Source organism: Balearica regulorum, chromosome 5 (assembly GCF_011004875.1).
Source record: "Balearica regulorum gibbericeps isolate bBalReg1 chromosome 5, bBalReg1.pri, whole genome shotgun sequence".
Taxonomy (NCBI): domain Eukaryota; kingdom Metazoa; phylum Chordata; class Aves; order Gruiformes; family Gruidae; genus Balearica; species Balearica regulorum.
Window position 1 is genome coordinate 63,584,275 of NC_046188.1, and position 9,153 is coordinate 63,593,427.

General features: G+C 39.8%; 1 long non-coding RNA gene across 1 annotated transcript; it reads left to right on the plus strand.

Annotated features, from left to right (window-relative positions):
• Window positions 1–2,894: 2,894 nt before the first annotated feature.
• Window positions 2,895–8,838, plus strand: LOC142601938 (uncharacterized). The gene is made up of 5 exons (XR_012835513.1): window positions 2,895–3,235; window positions 3,408–3,486; window positions 4,821–4,877; window positions 5,457–5,624; window positions 8,239–8,838. It is a non-coding gene; the product is annotated as an uncharacterized LOC142601938 (long non-coding RNA).
• Window positions 8,839–9,153: the final 315 nt, after the last annotated feature.

Here is a 9,153-nt window from a genome sequence, read left to right on the forward strand (position 1 = left end):
GGTCGCTACGGAGGAAGCAGCGGGGAGGGAGTGTGTGGGTCACGTGGCCAAGCGTGGGCTCGTGCGCGGTGGCTTCATGCGGGACCTGACGTGCCGCCGTGTTGGGCTCGTGCTGCGCGTGCGCTGCCCGCTCTGTGTGGAGGGGAGGGGGAGGGGAAGGGGAAGGGAAGGGGAAGGGAGGCGGCTGCCGCCGCCGCTGCCTGGCTGGGCTGAGGGGGCCCGGGGCGACGGTTCGTGGTAGCGGTGGGGTGGGCTAGGTGCAGCCTGGCGAGGGAGGGTATCTGCAGCGTCGCCGCCCCTGGCCACGGATGGGGCTGGGAAGGCCGCGGCTGGCGTGCGGCAGCCTGGCCGGGGTGGCGGCGGGGGGATGAGGAGAGGAGCGCCGCCGCCGCCGCCGTCGGCCGGTGCTGAGGTTGGGGGCTGCTGCGGGGAGGAGGGACGACGGGCGGTGATGTCAGGGGTGGTTCGCCTGTGGCGAAGGGCCTGATGTGGTGCCAGGCGAGTGAAACGGGCCGAAGGCAGCGCTTGCACCAAGGGCAGGGCGCGGCCTGCTGCCTCTTGGCATTAGCCAAGGCACTGGTAGCAAGTCGGGCTTTGAGGCGGAGTTGCTGCTGTGCAACTTCCTCCTCCCCCGACGAAAGACAGCTTTCAGTGCTGTCAGCCAAGGGCAACCTCAGGGAGTCAATAATTGCATTTTTTTTCCTGCAGGTTCCTCGCAATACTCTCCCCCTCCTGGTCCCCAAGTCAGTGCTACTGAGGCTGTTAATTTATTTTAAATAAAAGAAAAACCTTGAAAATCTGTTGCTTCATTTAGGAAACCCCCCCACACACAACAGTTTCTTGGTCATTAGAATGTCTCTCAGAAGTCTTGTTGTTTGTTTGTTTGTTTGTTTTTAATTCTGTCATGTTTTAAGGACAATGGATCTTTCCAGGGAGGAGTTACAAAATTTTGACTAGTATTTGTTCTACTGCTAGACAGTGACACCACACCCTACTTATTCTTGGAGTTTTTGGAACAGTAACGGTAATAAACAGAACACAGGTATCCTAATAAGTACCTTAAATTTATCATACTGATGCTGATTTCAAATTGTAATCATGTTAGTGGTATGCCTTAAATTACCACTTATACCTGTAGAAAGTTACTGTTTTTATCTATTTCTGTTGAGAATTTGAGAGTTTACAAGAAAAAAGTGCTGGAATAGAGGATGTTCTATTTCTCTTTCGTGACTGGATTCAACCTAGAATTTTTTAGAGGATGTGACTGTTCTTTCCAAACCTCTTCAAAGGCAGAATAGCCTTTTGAAAACTTGTCCTTCTCATAAACAAGATGTGACGTGCAGACTTGCTAGGCGCTGGGCTGCTCTACTTGTGTTGCTCCTGTCCTGTTCAATAACTGCATATTGCTGTTATCACACAATGAGAAAAAAAAGATCTGTGAGGTCATCTGCTATATGTTTGTGCGCACGCAGAGCTACTGCCCATAGTACATCAGTATAGCACAGCTTGCTAACATTAGCAACAAATTAAGGCCACGTAGTTAGTCACGCTAGAGGTTTACGTTCCTTCTCCAGTCATTTATAACTAAATTACTAGCTGGCTTTCCAGCAGATTTTCACTGAATGGTAATAGTAAGAAAACTGAACTAGTAGTCAGAGCAAATATAGAAAAGGCATGACATGAATCTAAGCCAATAGTTTTACTGAGCCACAGAAACTAATATTAGAATAGTGAGTAATACCGTACTCACTATTATTTGGGGCTTGACACAGCTGGTGGATATTGTGCTAACAGATGACACCTCTTTCTAAACACATAAATGATTTTGGGGCTGAGCTACAGTAGTGATTAGTGCAATAGAAGCCAGTCTTGAGTCACCATAAGTATTTGGGTGCAGATCTGGATGGTTAAAGTTGTGATTCAAACAGCTTTTGCACCTGGTTTCATTGGAAGCTTGCTTAAGCTGAAGTGATGTCAGAATCTTGTATTTGGCAAACACTACCCAAGCCTAAAAGAAACTAAATTTGCCTTAAGGGGCAAAAAACTGGCCTGAAATATGTAGCCAACTTAAGCTAAAAAAAATACACAGCTTTCTTGAGACCTAGGGGTAGTTTTTCATGGCTCTGCTGTAGTGTGCCATTAGAAAAAAATCTTAGTGTGGGGAAGTACTGAAGCCAGTACTGCGCACAAAAGTTAGAAACGGCACGAAAGATCCAAGGGAGCAAAGTGGAACGTTTTCTTTTGCGGTCTGTTATTCACAGTAGCCTTTGTCAGTACTAGTAAAGAGATCACCTAAGCATATTTTCAGGTAGAAATAAGATTTTGAAATTGTTTGTATCTCGTTAAAATACAGGACTATAAATTGGGGTGTCTTTTCATCTAACTGTTTGCAAGAATGTTGAAAGATTGGTGGAATAGTTGTCTGAAAATAATTAAAAACCTGTGGAGGTGAGAAATAATTTTATACTTGCTTCAGGAGATACCCAGGATTCTGAAGCACAGGAATGTAAAGCTTTTATTGTAATGTGACGGTTAACAGCATGTAGGCTGTGCCATCTTCTGTTTCTCCATCTGACCATTAAAGAAAGCAATTATAAATTCCATATATGTTGCTTAAGTCATAGATTGGCTCAGTGATGACAGAGGGGCTGCGAAGTGCTATCATTCAAGGAGGCTTCAATAAGGCTTCCTCTGCTGACTTGTACTTAGGATAAGATGTGTGGAATTAATGAAGGGGAATAATTCATGAGAGGAGATATTTGAGATATAGATTGTGACATCAATTTTTATTAAATAAATATAGGAAGAGCAGTGAGGTGTGTGTATTCACTTTCTTGGCAACACAGTGTTGGTGTCAATCTGTGAGGCTGATTGTATAGGGCTAGAGACAGATTTTGGGTTATCCGGGTGTTAACCTGTAACAAGTCTGCCATCCGTGGATTTAGACTGGTTTTGGTTGATCACATTAGCTTTTGTCTGTGTAAATGAAATTGTGCCTTTAGGATGGAGAAGTTTGGGGTTTAAAGTAAAAGGATTCTAGATATGGAAGATGAAAGATAACAGGATCGTGAGCTAGACTGATGTGGTAAAAATATTCTCATATATTTTGGTAATACTGGGCTGGAATTTAGATTTTTTTCTCTACCAGTGCAGGTTGACTCCATATGCCAGTTTCATATGTAAGTGCATCTGAAAACTGTCAAAGCTTGTGCTGCAAAGGAATATGTACGTCAAGGTAATTTTTAATGGATTTCATGTTGAAGAGTAGTAGAAGTCATACTCTGAATCCAGTTTTGGTCTGCTTGCTACGATTCAGTGGTTAGCGTGTGCCTTGGTTCACCCACATGTAAAATTGAATAAAGGAGTATTGACATAATCATCACTTAAAAATTGCTATGTCTTTGTAGCACCCTGATTTTCCAGAATCTGAAGCAGTGACAGATTTGTTACTGACCTGCAAAACACTGGGATAGACTCAGAAGAAAGGTGATATTAGCACTGTATTCAATAGAGTGCAAATTCCAGGTAGGTCAGCTCAATTTCAGAGAGAATCAGGTGAAAAGTTTTGCAGTAGAGGACTACCTGAGAAAGCAGAAAAAGTAAGTCTTTTGGTAATTTTTCTTCCAGGAGCACTACTGGGGTTTTAAGTTTTTCCTAACTACCTATCATGTTAACAGCATTGTCTTAACAACTTCCAGCTGATCCATAGAAAACTTCCAGCTGATCCATAGAAAACTTCCAGCTGATCCATAGAAAACTTCCAGAAATTCAGTTTATCTGCATCCAGGTAGACTGGCCTAGAAGCCAGCAAAATGCCAGTAAGAGTCAGAGATTTGATTTAATTTCTTCTTTAAGCAACTTTGAGAATGCTGGTAAACTTTTTTATTAAAGTGAAACAGACTAAGATATTCCACTAGTACAGAACCTTTTGTATCACATGAAGTGGCTCTTTTAAACTTAAGTGTTAAATGAAAATAAAATTTGCATATTATTATATTTGGCGTATTTGATAAGGAAAAAAGGATCTAATTAGGTTATATACTTTTGTTACAAGCAGAGATCCTGTTTCTTTTCCTCAGAGTTTTCAGACAAATATCTCTCCGTGTCTAGCTCCTAGCAAGTGTGCTGAAACACTAAGTAGGCATAGATGTTGTCTGCTTTGAGGTTTTCTATGAGTTTCTTATGAAGTATTGTCATGTGCCTTTTCAAAAACATAAAGTCAGAGATAAAAAAAACCATAAAGTCAGAGATAGAGAGAGTGATTATAGCAGGGAAAGAGGAAGAAAAAGCTGACAGTTTTGGTAGGGAGCATTTAGGTGTAAATGGAAAAAAGAAAACTTTTACTATCAAGGAGTAAATTCAGTGTGAAGGGGTAAAATTCTGTGTGAGGTGCAGTTCAGAACCTTTGAAGCTGCATAACAAGTAGGAAGACTCACAGAAAGAAGGCTGTATAAGTTGAAAGGGTTATTGTGAATTACTAGGCTCTTGATAATAAAAATAAAGGTTTGATGGGAGAAAATAGATGACAAACTTGGCTTAAATCCGAAGATGTGTTTGGTTACATCTTGTGTATTCCCTTATGCCGTGGGGATCCCCAGCTCAGCAGACTTCTTTCTTTTGTGACTGATTGTTACAGTCTGGGAGTATTAGCCTGTGTAAATATTGCTTGGGGAACAAAAGCATTAGTTTGTGGAAGGGTGAAAGAAAAGGACCTTAGAGAATTTATTATGTTGCCATTAAATTTATGTCGTCCAGCTGATTTTTTTTTTTTTTTTTGTGTGCTGCCATTTGTTAAGTGGCCTTGTCTTTCCCCTTTATAGGGACCTACAGTTTCATTAGAACGACATCTAAATAAATACATTTTATTACAAATAAGGGTAAGTGCTGATTTCACACTCTTGCCCGCACAAACTCAAATACAAGAATAAAGACATTCACCAAACCATAGACAGAGTTGTAAATAAGTTGCCCATGTGAGTTTTTCCTTGTAAAAAAATGGGATGCCAAGTGCTGCATTTTATCAGAGTCATGAACTAATGACTTGTCAGCAACAGAACTTTCTTTCACACCAAATCTTAAAAGTTGCCAAAAGTCTGGATATTGCCATAAAGCTAATGTTTTTTTAAAAAATATAATAAAAAGTCTTAAAAAGCATATTATTTTCAAAATTTGCATTTACATTTTGACATATTTGGATTCATATCATGCTGCATTTTTTGAGTAATGTATTTCTATTCTGTCAGGCTGAAAAAAACCACTGAAATCCCCTCAACACTTTGATTCTCACTGTGTCAGAATGAGAATCATCTGCTTTACTGGCATCTGACTTTGGGATGCCTCTTTGGGAATCTTTTGCCCTTTCCAGGCTGGTTTCTTGATAGTCTTTATAAATTTATTGCCTGGAACGTTCTGTCTGTCTGCTCAGTGAGATCTTTCTTTTTTTGTGTGTTGAGCAGGATTTTGGCTGCTACTTCCAATCTGCTCCTCTTGTTTGAGCAACTTCACAGATGATGTAGCATCACCCTGTTGCTATACTGTGTTCTTTGCTTTGGGGCTGAAGAGAACGTGCTTAGAAACATGGATGTCTGCTCTCCTTTGGAATTGGTGCAGCGTCTCTCTGCCAGGTTTGTATCTCCTTAGAAAGCCACAATATTTTGTTCTAACATTTGTATCTCAGGTGGTGCTGATTTTCAGGAGAAGTTTTCTTTACCCTTCTGTAAAGATACTGAATTTATTTTTGATTCAGAAAGCAGGGACATTAGTTTTTGCTGTTATTACAAGCAATCTCATCCAGCCTCTTTCTGGCCTCTTAGCAACTAGGACTTGCACAACCTAAGACCAGTTAATGCTTACTCACTGGTAACAGGTTAGGGCGTTCAAGGAATTTAGGATTTGACCTTTGTTAAGAAAAATGTCCTCTCCATGCTCGGTTTGATGCAAAATGGAGGTTGTTAATCTGACGGTAGGCGAATCAAATACAAATGGGGAAACTACTGGTTTTGCATTGGTGTATGCTCAAGCATTTGCCTATTTATCTGTTACTTCTTCCCAATGCTCTCTTCTGTCCAAGGAAGTAAACACAGATAATGTATGCGTGCCCGTGAGTGGACATTGTGTCTGAATGTAAGTATGCGTTTATGGGTCATACATCATGCCAGAAAGCCTTGCATGGTTGTTTCCTATTAAATAGTAGGGCTTGATTTGTGGCTATTCTGCATTTCTTTTATACTGTCTGTCACAGAGAACAAGCTCTAAGGCTATCTTAATTGAACACTAAAGTTGAGGAGAAGAAATGGACAGATCAGCCTTCAGGTCTAGGAGTGTTGGTTGTATAGCTGCCACCACCAGGTATTGACAAGGACTGTAGTTAAGTCCTAATTTTGGAAAACCTATCCAACACAAATAGCATTGATCTGACCAGCCACATCCTGGAAACTCTTGTGTATGATATTGTCTGCAAAAGGAGAAATTTTCCTGTGATATTTTTATTCAAGGAAAATATTTACTCTGTTCACATGGCATGAAAGTGTTTCTGCTACTATGGGTAGCTAATACATACTGTATTTTAAAAGGATGTTTTCAAGGGCAAATCACACCTATCTTAACACTCATCGGTTTGTTACCTTATTGAGGAGGTTCTAAACAATATCACATAGAGAAGTTGAATGACTCGCTGAAATCCTGAAGCAGTTCAGTAGCAAAGTAAGAATAGCACCTAGGAAGTCTCAGTGTAGGCTTATATTCCTGAGGACACCTGTGCAAGGTTTGATTGGTGCAGTTGTACTGGCACAATCATATAGGAAACATATTTTAGTAAAGCCAGCTGCTTTAGTGAGGCCCTGCTGCAGGAGTACTTTTGCCTGCTAAGCCTGGTGTTCATAAGACATCAATTCTACCACATTTCCTCAGTTACACTTATGGAACAGCGAGTCCTGAGATGTTTGTGACAAGGAATGTCAGAAACTGACTCATGTTTGACTATCAAGTGTGTTGCACAACTTCTTATCAAACATAAAGTCTTGGTATTAAAATGGTGAGTGCAGCTGGGTGTTTACATAAACAAAAAAGAAGTGTATCTATGAGGTTAGATTATTTTCAGTCCTCTTCTGTTACAGGGGTTGGGCTCTGCACAAAATTCTGTAACTGTATTCTTCAGTTCTACAGCATTCTGCTCCATGACTCACTGTACATCAAATTTTTCTATCAACTGTAGCTATGGGGATTGCCGTGGTTCCTTGAAGTCCTTGTAGAAATGTGACAGTTATCCCATGAAACCGTTACTGAAATCAAGTTTATTTATATCCTTTGTGTTTTTACATTAGAGAGTGATTGATTTTTTTTTTTCTTAAAGCATGGGAGACAATTACATTGTCCAATTTTATAGCCTTGCGACAAATCGGTGACCTAAAAACACACTGTTTGCCTCTTGGATTTTGTGTATCATTATGTATTTGGAGAGAAAAAGAGTGCATTTGTCTGCAACTGATAGGTCTGTTTGCAGGTACCAGCAAATATTGCAAACAGAATCTAAACATAGCAGTTTATAACTTCAAAAAATTAATGTAAAACCAGTACATATTCTTTTAGGCTATGTTATTTAAAAATGTTCAAGCAATCAGATTTTGGATTTTTTTTATCCTCTGTCTGTCATTTTGAAAGGTAAACCAGGGAAGTCTCTGATAAATGATGGGAGAAAATTCAAGTGTTTCTCATCCCCTCTAAAAAACCACAGTAAAACATGTGCAACCTAAGACCACTTTGTTGATGTACTTTAGAGTGTCAAAGCCAAGCCAATACTATTATTTATTATGGTGGAACAAACCAATTTACGAGTCAGTCAATCTATGCTGATTCAAGAGTGTTGTACAGTAGTTTATAAGTTACAGCAACAGTTTACTTGATAGCTTGTATTGAATCGAAGTAACATACTTAAAAGATGACACCTCAGCTTCCTAAGGTAATGAATATGAGTTCATACCAGCAGCTGTATTGACAAAAGAAACCTATTACCAAACTGGAAAGGTGTAACTATCCTAAAGACAACCTAGAAGTTGTTTCTTAGTTTTGACAGTAATTGTAATCTTTTATTTTTCAAATTAGAATTTTTCATCTTATGTCTTTATTTACAGCTAAAGAACAAGAAAGATGGTGATACCATGCAACATGCAGTTAAAATTTCTTTATGGAGGGAGGAGGGAATGACATTGTATACTTCATTGAGACTTCTTGTTTCTCTAGGTTTTTTGGGTTGGTATTCTGGTGCCAATGTCATAGCTGAGGGGAAGAGGAAGGTCCTGGTCATTAGGGCTACCATGTGCTCACAAAGCGCCGAGGGAAGCCTCTATGTGTGTATCTAACCCCAGGTTCCCGGGATCTGGTGGAGTCTGCTTCAGGCCGACGGTGCAGGCTCAGTAGTGAGTTGCTTTGAGACTCCAGGGTACCAGAATCTGTTTTTTTCAATACATCTGAACACCTTCTCCTAGAATATCCCCAAATGGCTTGTTAAGGCAGCTCATACCATGAACTGAGTTTACTTATTCATGTCTTTTTGTTGCCAACTTCAAATGCTCTTTTTGTGTTTTCCCTGGGTAAGTTGCATACTAGCTGCACAATAATGACCTGCTATCATTTTATCTGTAATGGTTTTCTCCTGTCTTGGAGGTAATTGCAGCATGTAAGTCTCCTGGTTGATTTCTGATAAAATTCTGCTTTCCCCCAATAATATTTCTGATATTAACATTTCTTGTCTTCTAAGAAATCTTTGTTGCTATCGTATCTCAACAGTTTTGTTTCTTGTGTCAGTAATGTGAATTTACTATGATCTATAAACAAACCTACTGGGGAAAAATAAATTATTCACCATTTAAATCAATTTATGTTTGGAGAGTCCACAGTTTTCCTGAACTTTAATAGTTAGTAAATTGTTTAGGATTTTTTGTTCTATTTCTTACTTTGGAACAGCTTTGTCTCATTCTCAGACAATTGAATTGCTTTGTACCTTCTTGTTTATTCATGCTTTGATTGTTAGTACCAGGGATTTTTTGTCAGTGTACTGTGTTAATGCTCTGTTTATGTGGGATCATCAGTGTTTCTGTGTGGCTGAGGACAGATTACGCTCTTCTAGTCAGCAGCAAGATATTTAATCTGTTCTTT